This window comes from Monodon monoceros, unplaced genomic scaffold, assembly GCF_005190385.1.
Source record: "Monodon monoceros isolate NGI ecotype Baffin Bay Population unplaced genomic scaffold, NGI_Narwhal_1 Super_Scaffold_12, whole genome shotgun sequence".
Taxonomy (NCBI): Eukaryota; Metazoa; Chordata; class Mammalia; order Artiodactyla; family Monodontidae; genus Monodon; species Monodon monoceros.
In genome coordinates this window covers 56,167,846-56,179,916 of record NW_021703768.1, presented here as the reverse complement: position 1 = coordinate 56,179,916, position 12,071 = coordinate 56,167,846, and the positions used below count along the sequence as shown (strand labels likewise).

General features: G+C 38.9%; 1 protein-coding gene across 4 annotated transcripts in view; it reads left to right on the top strand.

The window, feature by feature from the left end:
• The window catches only part of LOC114892938 (survival motor neuron protein), a 45,628-nt gene that overhangs the window by 1,009 nt on the left and 32,548 nt on the right, over positions 1-12,071 (top strand). The window lies entirely within an intron of this gene.

Here is a 12,071-nt window from a genome sequence, read left to right as displayed (position 1 = left end):
TGAAAATTCTGTTTTGATTGTTGCTGTTCTCTCAGTAAAAGAAGCAAGGGCATCAGCCTACTAGTGAGGAGGGGCAGGGGGCAGGTGTTGGAGATTAGAGAAGAGAGAAGGTAGGAAGTAAACGTCTAGGAGAGTGGATGAGTGTTGCATTAGGGAAATCTAGGCAACATTAAAGGCCTACTTCAGATTTGTGGTTATGAGTTTAAAGGATACTAGTTAGGACTTCCCTGGTGGCGCAGTGGTTAAGAATCCGCTGCCAATGCAGGGGACACAGGTTCGAGCCCTGGTCCAGGAAGATTCCCACACGCCGTGGAGCAACTAAGCCTGTGCTCCACAACTGCTGAGGCTGCATGCCTAGAGCCTGTGCTCTGCAACAAGAGAAGCCACCACAATGAGAAGCCCTCGCACCACAACGAAGAGTAGCCCCTGCTCGCCACAGCTAGAGAAGACCCGTGCACAGCAACGAAGACCCAACGCAGACAGAAATAAATAAATTTATTTTAAAAAGAAAAGGAGACTAGGCAGCATGATTGTATTTTTTGCTAGCTAAATTCAAATTCAGGTGTGTGAGGGCAGACACAAAGTAAATGAGTAGTTGAAATTAATAGGGTTGTAGTTTTACCTAGTATGAAGTGAGAAGGGGGCGGTACAGGGAGTTGTCTTAATGATCGATGGTGGAATTAAAGCTGGCTAAGAAAGGAAGTGAGGACATTACCATGGTGAGAAGCAGTGTAAAAAGTGTGAGAATCATTGTTTTACCAGTCCCAGTGAAGTGGAATGACTGTCATCATCAACCTACTAGAAGGAATAAGTTGCAGAGCCTAGAAGGTGGTAGTTGGAGAGTAGGATTCTTGCAGTTGAGTGTTTGGAGAGGTTATAGTTAATGGTTATAATAAAGACCATAGAAGTGAGTAGCTGAGATTGGGTACTATAAAAGGTCATTGGTAGCGAAGCATTTAAAGATGTAGCAGGGCTTCCCTGGTGGCGCAGTGGTTAAGAGTCCGCCTGCCAATGCAGGGGACACGGGTTCGTGCCCTGGTCCGGGAAGATCCCACATGCCGCGGAGCGGCTAGGCCCGTGAGCCATGGCCGCTGAGCCTGCGTGTCCGGAGCCTGTGCTCCACAACGGGAGAGGCCACAACAGTGAGAGGCCCGCGTACCACACACACACAAAAAAAAGATGTAACAAGGGTAGGGTATTGGAAGGATCACGTACGTGGTTTTTTTTTTTTAATTATTTCTTACTTTATTTGGTTTATTTTTGAGTAATACTTCTTTATCGTTATTTATTTAATTATTTTTTTGCCTGCATTGGGTCTTTGTTGCTATGCACGGGCTTTCTCTAGTTGCGACGAGTGGGGGCTACTCTTCGTTGTGGTGCGAGGGCTTCTCATTGCGGTGGCTTGTCTTGTTGCAGAGCACGGGCTGTAGGTGCGCGGGCTTCAGTAGTTGTGGCGCACAGCCTCAGTAGTTGTGGCTCACGGGCTCTAGAACTCAGACTCAGTAGTGGTGCATGGGCTTAGTTGCTCCACGGCATGTAGGATCTTCTCACACCAGGGCTCGAACCCATGTATCCTGCATTAGGCGGATTCTTCACCACTGCGCCGCCAGGGAAGTCCCTGTACATGGGTTTTTAAATAACCAAAAATTATGACAGGATTAGTGTTGGAGGGAGTACTGGGATATAAACCTCAAGGAATGAGGAAGAGTGACCCAGGAAGATATAGATGACTGCAATGAGGAGGGATAGTGGACAGTGGAGTTTGGTGACGGGATTTTCAAACCTGGGAGTTTTTAGGGAGGAAGAATAATCTGGAAGTGGAAGTGAGGAACAAGGAAGATTACTTCCCCACCTCTGGTACAGTAATTTGAGGGATATGGGGAAGAAAACATTTCATTTTGAAATGCCTGCAAGGAAAGAGGTGGGCTTCTCTTGGTGACTGAGAAACAGATATAAAGGCAGTCCTGATGGTCTGTTCTCTTTGCTATTGCTGTGTAACAAATCACCCAAAACTTAGTGGCTTGAAACAATAATCATTTTTTATTCTCTCTCATAGTTTCTGTGGGTCAGGAGTTTGTGAAGGCCTTGGTGGGCAGTTCTCCTTCAGACATTTCGTGTAGTTGCATCCACATAGTAATTGGAGCTACAATAGCTGGGGACTGAGCTGCTAGGGACTGACAGACCATCTCTGTTCTTCATGTTGTCTCGGCTTCTCCATGTGGTCCCAGTGTGTGGGATGGTTTGATTTCCTTACACCCCTTTGTAATCCTTTCCTTTCATCCCTCCTCATCTCCTGTCCCCAGACAACTGCTGATCCATTTTCTGTCACCATCGATTAGTCTGCATTTTCTAGAATTTTACAAATACGGAGTCTTTTTTTATCTGACTTCTTTTACTCAGCATAGTTATTTTGAGTTTCATCCATTTTCTTGTGTATATCAGTCATTCATTCCTTTTCATTGCTGTAGGATCCTGTTGCACGAATATACTACAATTTGTTTATCCATTCACTTGTTCATGAACATTTGGGTTGCTTTCAGTTTGGGGCTGTTACAAATAGAACCACCATGAGTATTAGTGCAGAAGACTTTGTATGGGCATATGCTTTCATTTCTCTTTGGCAAACACCTGGGTCATGGAGTAGATATATTTTAATTTTTTTTCTTTTTTTCCCATGCCTTGTGGGATCTTAGTTCCCTGACCAGAGAGTGAACCCAGGCCCACGGCACTGAGAGCACGGAGTCCTAACCACTGGACCACCAGGGAACTCCCTATTTTAATTCTTTTGGTTTTTTTTTTTAAGTTGAATTTTATTGTTTTTATTTATTTATTTATTTTTGGCTGTGTTGGGTCTTTGTTGCTGTGCATGGGCTTTTTCTAGTTGTGGTGAGTGGGGGCTACTCTTCGTTGCAGTGCGTGGGCTTCTCATTGAGGTAGCTTCCTTTGTTGCGGAGCACAGGCTCTAGGTGCGTGGGCTTCAGCAGTTGCAGCATGCAGGCTCAGTAGTTGTGGCACACGGGCCCTAGAGTGTGCGGGCTTCAGTAGTTGCGGTGGCCTATGGGGTCAGTAGTTGTGGCTCACGGGCTCTAGAGGGCAGGCTCAGTAGTTGTGGCACAGGCTCACGGGCCTAGTTACTCCGAGGCATGTGGGATCTTACTGGACCAGGGATTGAACCCCTGTCCCCTGCATTGGCAGGCACATTCTTAGCCACTGCACCACCAGGGAAGTCCACTATTTTGATTCTTTAAGAAGCTGCCAAACTTTTCTTCAAAGTGATTGTACCATTTTACACTTCAACCAGCAATGTATGAAAAGTTCCATTTGTTCCACATCCTTGCTAACACTTGGTATGGTCAGTCTTGTTAATTTTAGACATTCTAATGTGTAGTGGTGTCTTGTTGTTGTTGTGGTTTTAATTAGCATTTCCCTAATGACTGATGATGTTGATTGTCATTTCATGTGCTTATTTGCCATCCATGTATCTTCTTAGGCAAAGTGTCTGTTCAAATCTTTTGCCTATTTTTAAATTGAATTATTTTTTGTTGAGATTTGAGAGTTTTTTGTGTATGCTAGATACAAAACCTTTATCAGATAGGTAATTTGCAAATATTTTCTCCCAGTTTGTGAGTTCATTCATTTTTTCATTCTCTTAACAGTATCTTTTTGAGAATTCCCTGGCAGTCCAGTGGGTAAGACTCCATGCTCTCACTGCCAAGGGCCCGGGTTCAATCCCTGGTCAGGCAACTGAGATCCCATAAGCCGTGCAGTGCAGCCAAAAAAAAGAAACACAACAACTAAGTCTTGCTGCTCCTAGAAGGACAGCTAGGGTGTATATAAAATCCTTGGCTCATACTTTTTTCCCATAAATTTCTATGAGGAAGTCTAATACTAACTAGTTTTCTGTATTTTGTAAATGACTTGATCTTTTTGCTTAGAGGCTCTGAGAATTCCTTTTAGAGACTTTTGTTTATTTATTTGTTTAGCTTTTATTCTTCAGGGACCCCATTTATACATATGTTAAATATTCTTTGCCAGTCCCCACTTCACTTATTTTCTTTTTCTTTTTTCATGGCTTTTCCTTGGTACCCATTAGATTTTCAGTCAACTGTATTCTTCTTTGGATACCTTGCAGTCAGTATTACTTTTTCTTCCATTTCGTTCTTGATTTTGTTTAACTCCTCATTTGACTGTTACCCTTTTGCCTTCTTTTCTCATCTGAATTTTTGATTCAAGGTGTTTTTTTCCATATTGCGGATGCTAGTTTAAGACAATTTAGTTTCAGATGGTTATTGTATTTTCTTCTGTTTGTGATTGTCAATTGAGAAATTTTATCACCTAAAATGTTTCTTCTCATAATAGCTTTGTATGGATGTCTTTGTTTGCTGTTCATTTTGAAATGTCTTATAACAGTTGTAATGTGATGAGTTTGGGTTCCTATGTATTTGTATCTTACTTTTAAGAGTGCCCACTTCTGTTGATACAGTGGAGTACACTTTCCTTTATTAGTAGTGCCTTTTCCATTTGCAGAATTGGCATATCTTCTGCTTTTAGAAACATCTCCTATTCCAAGGGGCAGCATAACCTTGAACAAGTCAATTACCTGTTTGTGATTACTTTCCTTATCTGCAAAATGACTTAATGATTTTTAAGTGCTTTTTATCATATAGCAAGATTAACAGTTTTATATCAGAACATATTTCTCTATGTATAATAGAGATTAACAAGAAAATGACAAAAATTCACTTTACAACTAAATGAGTTTTATAGCAAACTTCTTCGGAGCTCATTGATTGACTAATATTGTACAAAATCCAACATGCTAACTGATGGTGTTTTATAACCTGTCTTCCCATCACCAACATTATGTATCCAAACTTACCTTCAACTACTCTATAGAGTGAGAATGAGTCTAGTTGGACTTGTTGCTTCACTGATCTGTCAAATACAAAAAAAAGCCATGAAATTTATCATCTTAACCACTTTTAAGTGTACACTTCAGTAGTGTTAAGTATATTCACACTGTTGTGCAATAGATATCGAGGACTTTTTAACCTTGCGAAACCAAAACTCTACCCATTGAACAGTTCCCTATTTCCTGCTCTCCCACAGTCCCTGCTAACTGCCATTCTACTTTGTTTCTGTGAATTTGACTACTTAGGAGCCTCATATGAGTGGAATCATACAGTCAGTGTGTTTATTTTTGCTTACATGCTCTTTTTGGCTCATGGTTGTCCTTGGAGTGCTTTCAATTTTCTTTTCTATGTATCCAGATCCTTTTAGTTTTTATTTCCTAGCCTGTTTCTTCCATGATCATCCACCATACGTTCCTTTCCCTTTTTTTTCCTTTTTTTATTGAGGTATAATTGACATATAACATTACATTAATTTTAGTTGTACGACATAATGATTTGCTGTTTATACATATTGCAAAATGATCACAGTAAGTCTAGTTAATATCTGCCACCATACATAGTTATAATATTTTTTTCCTTGTGTTGAGAATTTTATGTCTTTGCAACTTTCAGATATGCAATACAGTGTTACTAACTATAGGCACTGTGTTGCACATTACATTCCCGTGACTTATTTACCTGATAACTGGAAGTTGGTACTTTTTGACCCCCTTTGCCTGTTTCAGTCCCCTCCCCCATCCCTTCCACCCCCACCTCTGGAAACCACCAATCTGTTCTTTGTATTTATGAGGTTGGGCTTTTTTTGTTTGTTTGTTCTGTTTTTTGTTCTTAAATTCCACAGATAAGTAAGATCACATGGTATTTGTCTCTCTGTCTTACTTACTTCACTTAGTGTAATGACCTCAAGATCCATTCATGTTGTCTCAAATGACAAGATTTCTTTTTTATGGCTGAATCATATTCTATTGTATATGAACAGTTATCCCCTGCTTTTTAAAAGTTTGCTTTATACCACTTCACTTTTATAAAACACCTACATTAGTAACTATTTTTACTAACTGAAGGAAATCCAAAGAGGATTTTTGCTTTTATGAAAAAAAAAAAGGTGAAAAGCAAAAATAACATTCAGTGTTTTGTTTTGCAGCAAGCCATTATAGAGGCAGCAGGCAACCCAAGCAGTGAGAGTGGCACCACCAAGCTCCTTCCCTAGGAGCTACACTCAACATCTCAGCATCAAGCCACCATAGCTTTGAACTGTGCCTGTGAGCATCTGTACTTTATCCTGATTTATTTTGTTTATCCATTAGCAAGTTGTGTTCTCACATAATTGATTCTTTGGTTTACTCCATTTCTATTTACAAAAGCTTTCATAGGAACACTCTACTTTCATATAGTGGGGAAAACCTGTATACGTTTTCTTTTTTAAAGATTTATTTATTTATTATTTATTTATTTAATTTATTTTCAGCTGCGTAGGGTCTTAGTTGTGGCACGCAGGATCTTCGTTGAGGCATGCAGGATCTTTCGTTGCCGCACACAGGCTTATCTCTGGTTGTGACGTGCGGGTTTCTCTTCTGTAGTTGTGGCACATGGGCATAGTTGCCTGGACACGTGGGATCTTAGTTCCCTAACCAGGGATTGAACCTGCGTCCCCTGCATTGTAAGGTGGATTCTTTACCACTGGACGGCCAGGGAAGTCCCTGTATACATTTTCTTTATCCATTCACCCATTGTTGGACACTTAGGTTGTTTCCATATCTTATCTGTTGTAAAATTTTTAATTTTTTGAGGAAGCTTCATACTATTTTCCATAGTGGCTGCACCAGTTTACATTCCTACCAATAGCGTACTAGTGTCCCTTTTCTCTACATCCTCATCAACACTTGTTATTGTCTTTTTGATAATAGCCATTCTAACAGGTGTGAGGTGATATATCACTGTGGTTTTAATTTGCATTTCCCTAATGATTGGTGACGTTGAGCATCTTTTCACGTACCTATTAGCCATCTGTATGTCTTCTTTGGAAAAATGTCTATTCAGATCTTCTGTCCTTTTTTTAAAATAAATTTATTTTATTTTATTTATTTTTGGCTGTGTTGGGTCTTCTTTGCTGCACGTGGGCTTTCTCTAGTTGTGGCGAGTGGGGGCTACTCTTCATTGTGGTGCACGTGCTTCTCATTCTGATGGTTTCTCTTGTTGTGGAGCACAGGCTCTAGGTGCACGGTCTTCAGTATTTGTGGCACGTGGGCTTCAGTAGTTACGGTGCGCAGGCTCAGTAGTTGTGGTGCACAGTCTTAGTTGCTCCACAGCATGTGGGATCTTCTGGACCAGGGATTGAACCGTGTCCCTAGCATTGGCAGGCACATTCTTAACCACTGCACCACCAGGGAAGTCCCTTTTGCCTATTTTTAGCTGAATTGTTTGGGGTTTTGCTCGGGTTGCATGAGTTCTTTACATATCTTAGATATTAACCCCTTATCAGATAAGTGATTTGCAAATATTTTCTCCCATTGAGTTTTTTGCCTTTTCATTTTGTTTATTTATTTATTTATTTATTTATTTATTTATTTATTGCTATGCAGAAGCTTTTAAGTTTGGTGTATTCCCACTTGTTAGTTTTTGCTTCTGTTGCTTTTGCTTTGGTGTCAAATCCAAAAAAATCATTGCCGGGACTGATATCGAGGAGCTTACTGCCTATGTTTTCTTCTAGGAGTTTTATGATTTTAGGCCTTACGTTTAAGTTTTTAATCCATTTTTAGTTAATTCTTTTTTTTTAATTTATTTTATTGAAATATAATTGGTTTACAATGTTGTATTAATTTATACTGTACAACAAAGTGATTCAGTTATACATATATATATACATTCTTTTTCATATTCTTTTCCATTGTGTTTTATCACAGGATATTGAATAGTTTCCTGTCCTTTACGTAGCATTTTGAGTTAATTCTTATATGTGGTATAAGACAATGGCCCAGTTTCATTCTTTTGCATGTGGCTGTCCAGGTTGTGTTTTTTTTTTGCATCATTTATTGAAGAGACTATCTTTTCCCCATTATATATTGTCTCTTTTGTCATATATTAATTGACCATATATGCGTGGCTTTATTTCTGGGCACTCTATTCTGTACCGCTGATTTGTCTGTCTTTATACCAGTACCATACTATTTTGATTACTGTGGCTTTGTAATATAGTTTGAAATCAGGGAGCATGGTGCCTCCAGCTTTGTTGTTCTTTCTCAAGATTGCTTTGGCTATTTGGGGTCTTTTGTGGTTCCATAAAAATTTTGGGATTTTGCTAGGGGTTGCATTGAATCTGTAGGTTGCTTTAGGTAATATGGACATTTTAACAATATTAATATTTCCAATCCATGAGTACAGAAAATCCTTCCATTTATTTCTATTTTCTTCAGTTACTTTAATAATATCTTATAGTTATCAGTGTACAAGTCTTTGTTTTCCTTGATTAGGTTTATTCCTAGGTATTTTATTCTTTTTGATGCAGTTGTAAATGAGATTGTAGTAATTTCTCTTTCTGATAGTTTGTTTTTATGGTATAGAAATTCAACACTTTTTATATATTGATTTTGTGTCCTGCAACTTTACTAAATTTGTTTATTCTAACAGTGTTTTGGTGGGGTCTTTAAGGCTTTCTATGTATAATGTTGCATTATCTGCAAATAGTAACATTTTTATTTCTTCCTTTACAAATTGGATGCCTTTTATTTATTTCTCTTGCCTAATTGCTCTGGCTAGGATTTCTAATGCTTTGTTGAATAAAAGTGGTAAGAGTGGACATCCTTGTCTTGTGCCTGATGTTAGAGGAAAAGCTTTCAGCTTTTCATCATTTAGGATGATGTTAGCTGTTTGTCATGTATAGCCTTTATGATGTTGAGGTATGTTCCCTCTATACCCACTTTGTTGAGAGTTTTTATCATAAATGGATATTGAATTTTGTCAAATGCTTTTTCTGCATCTGTTGAGATGATCATATGATTTTCTTCCTTCTTTTTGTTAATGTGATGTATCACATAGATTAATTTGTGAATGTTGAACTGTCCTTGCATCCCTGTGATAAATCCCACTTGATCATGGTATAAGATTCTTTTAAATGTGTTGTTGAATTCGGATTGCTAATATTTTGTTGAGGATTTTTACATCTGTGTTAATCAGGGATGTTGGCCTGTAGTTTTCTTTTTTTGTGTTGTCCTTGTTTGGTTTTGATATTAGGGTAATGTTGGCCTCATGAAATGAGTTTGGAAGTGTTCCTTCCTCTTCTATTTTTTTTGGAAAAGTTTGAGAAGGATTAGTATTAATTCTTATTTGAATGTTTGAAAGAATTGACCTGTGAAGCTATCTGGTTTTGAACTTTTGTTTGAATTAATAGTCAAAAGCCTCTAACAATCTTACTAGTAATTGGTCTATTGAGATTTTCTGTTTCTTCATGATTCACTCTTGGTAAGGTGTATGTTTCTTTGAATTTTGTCCATTTCTTCTAGGCTGGCAGATTTGTTGGCGTATAATTGTTCATACTACAGTCAGCCTTTCATATCCTAAGGTTCCACATTTGCACATTTAACCAACTTGAGATCAATCATATTTGGGTAAAAAAAATTTCCAGAAGGTTCCAAAAAACAAAACTTGAATTTGCTGCATGCCAGCAACTATTTACATAGCATTTACATTATATAAGGTGTTACTAACAATAAAGTATGCAGGATTGTATGCAAATACCATGCCATTTTATATAAAGGACTTGAGCAAGCGTCAATTTTGGTATCCGTGGTGGGTCCTGGAACCAGTACCCTGCAGATATTGAGGGATGACTATAGTTACTTAAGATCCTTTGTATTTTCTGTGGTATCTGTTGTAATGTCTCCACTTCCATTTCCGATTATATTTATTTGAGTCCTATGTTTTTTTCTTTGTGAGTCCATCTAGAGGTTTGTCAATTTTATCTTTTGAAAGAAACTACTGTTAGTTTCATTGATCTTTTTTACTGTCTTTTAGTTTCTGTTTCATTTCTTTTCACTCTGATCTTTGTTAATTCCTTCCTTTTACCAACTTTGAGTTTCATTGGGTTCCTCTTTTCCTAATACTTAGGTGAAACTTAGGTTGTTTGAGATTTTTTTATTCTTTCTTTTTGGCTGCGTTGGGTCTTCATTGTTGCACGCAGGCTTTCTCTAGTTGCAACAAGCAGGGGCTACTCTTTGTTGTGCACAGCCTTCTCATTGCAGTGGCTTCTCTTGTTGTGGAGCACAGGCTGTAGGCACACGGGCTTCCCTAGTTGTGGCACATGGGCTCAGTATTTGGTGGCTCGAGGGCTCCAGAGCACAGGCTCAGTAGTTGTGGCGCACGGGCTTAGTTGCTCCGCGGCATGTGGGATCTTCCCGGACCAGAGCTCGAACCTGTTGGCAGGCAGATTCTTAACCACTGTGCCACCAGGGAAGTCCTCTTGTTTCTTGATATTGGCATTTATCTATGAACTTGCTGCTTAGAACTGCTTTTGCTAAGTTTGGTACGTTATATTTCTATTTTCATTTGTATCAGGTATTTTTTTATTTCTCTTTTGATTCCTTCTTTAACCTGTTGGTTGTTCAGTAGCATGTTGTTTAATCTCCATGTATTTATGAATTTTCCAGTTTTTTTCTTATAATTGGTTTCTGCTTTCATACATTGTGGTCAGACAAGATGCTTGATATGATTTCCATTTTCTTAAATTTATTAAGACTTCTGTCCTGACATGTGATCTATCCTGGAGAATGTTCTTTCACACTTGAGAAGAATGTGTATTTCTGTTGCTCTGTATTTTTCCATTAAGTTAATCTGATTTGGCATATCTTTCAAGGCAGATGGTTCCTTATTGATTTTTTTACTTTTTTTTGGCGGTACACGGGCCTCTCACTGTTGTGGCCTCTCCCATTGCAGAGCACAGGCTCTGGACGCGCAGGCTCAGCGGCCATGGCTCACAGGCCCAGCCGCTCCGCGGCATGTGGGATCTTCCCAGACCGGGGCACGAGCCCGCATCCCCTGCATCGGCAGGCAGACCCTCAACCACTGCGCCACCAGGGAAGCCCGTTCCTTATTGATTTTTTTATCTGAATGATATATCTGTTGATGGGGTGTTAAAGTTCCCTACCGTTATTGTATTGTCTGTCTCTCCCTTTAGGTCTGTTAATATTTGCTTTATATATTTAGGGGCACCTGTGTTGGGTGCATAAGTATGTCTGATTGTTGTATCCTTTTCATGGATTGACACCTTTATTACTATGTAGTGCTCTTCTTTACCTTTTATTACAGTCTTTGTTTTAAAGTCTACTTGTCTTATGAGCATTGCTACCCCAGCCTTCTTTTCATTTCCATTTGCATGGAACATCTTTTTCCACCTCTTCACTTTGAGTCTGTGTGTGTTCTTACATCTGAAGTGAGTCTCCTGTAGGCAGCATATAGGTGAGTTTTAGTTTGTTATCCATTCACCCACTCTGTGTCTTTTGATTGGAGAATTTAAATTTAGTCCATTTACATTTTAAGTAATTATTGATAGGTATGTACTTATTGCCATTTTGTTAAATTTCTTCTGGAGGTTTTGTAGTTCTTCTGTTTCCTTCTTTCCTCTCTCTTCGTTTGTGGTCTGATCATTTTCTCTAATGGTATGCTTAGATATTTTTCTCTTTATCTTTTGTGTATTTCCGATAGATTTTTGCCTTGTGGTTACCATGAGTCTTTTATGTATAAAATCTTATATTTATTGCCATCTATTTTAAGTTGATAATAAGTTAAATTTGAACTCATTTTAAAGCTCTACATTTTTATTCCCTTCCACATTTTGTCTTTGATGTCACATTTTACATTAAGCGCCTTTCTGGGAGATACATTGAGCTTGAGCCAGGCAAAGAGAGAGTGCAGATGTTGCATCCAGTAGCCTCTGAGCGTCTTTGTAGATCCCTAGCTATGCACCAAACTAGAAGCCTCCTCCTCAAGACTAATTTCCTTTATAAGCAAATAGGCCTTTTTCACAGAAAGAATGGTGTGTGTTTCAGTCTGCTGTCTGTGCAGTTTCCTGGGGGTGGTAGCCTGCCAAGGACTGTCTCTTTGGTTGTTACAGCCCCATGGGACCCAAGAACACAGTAAGCCCCACCCTGGGCTGCAGCTGTAAAA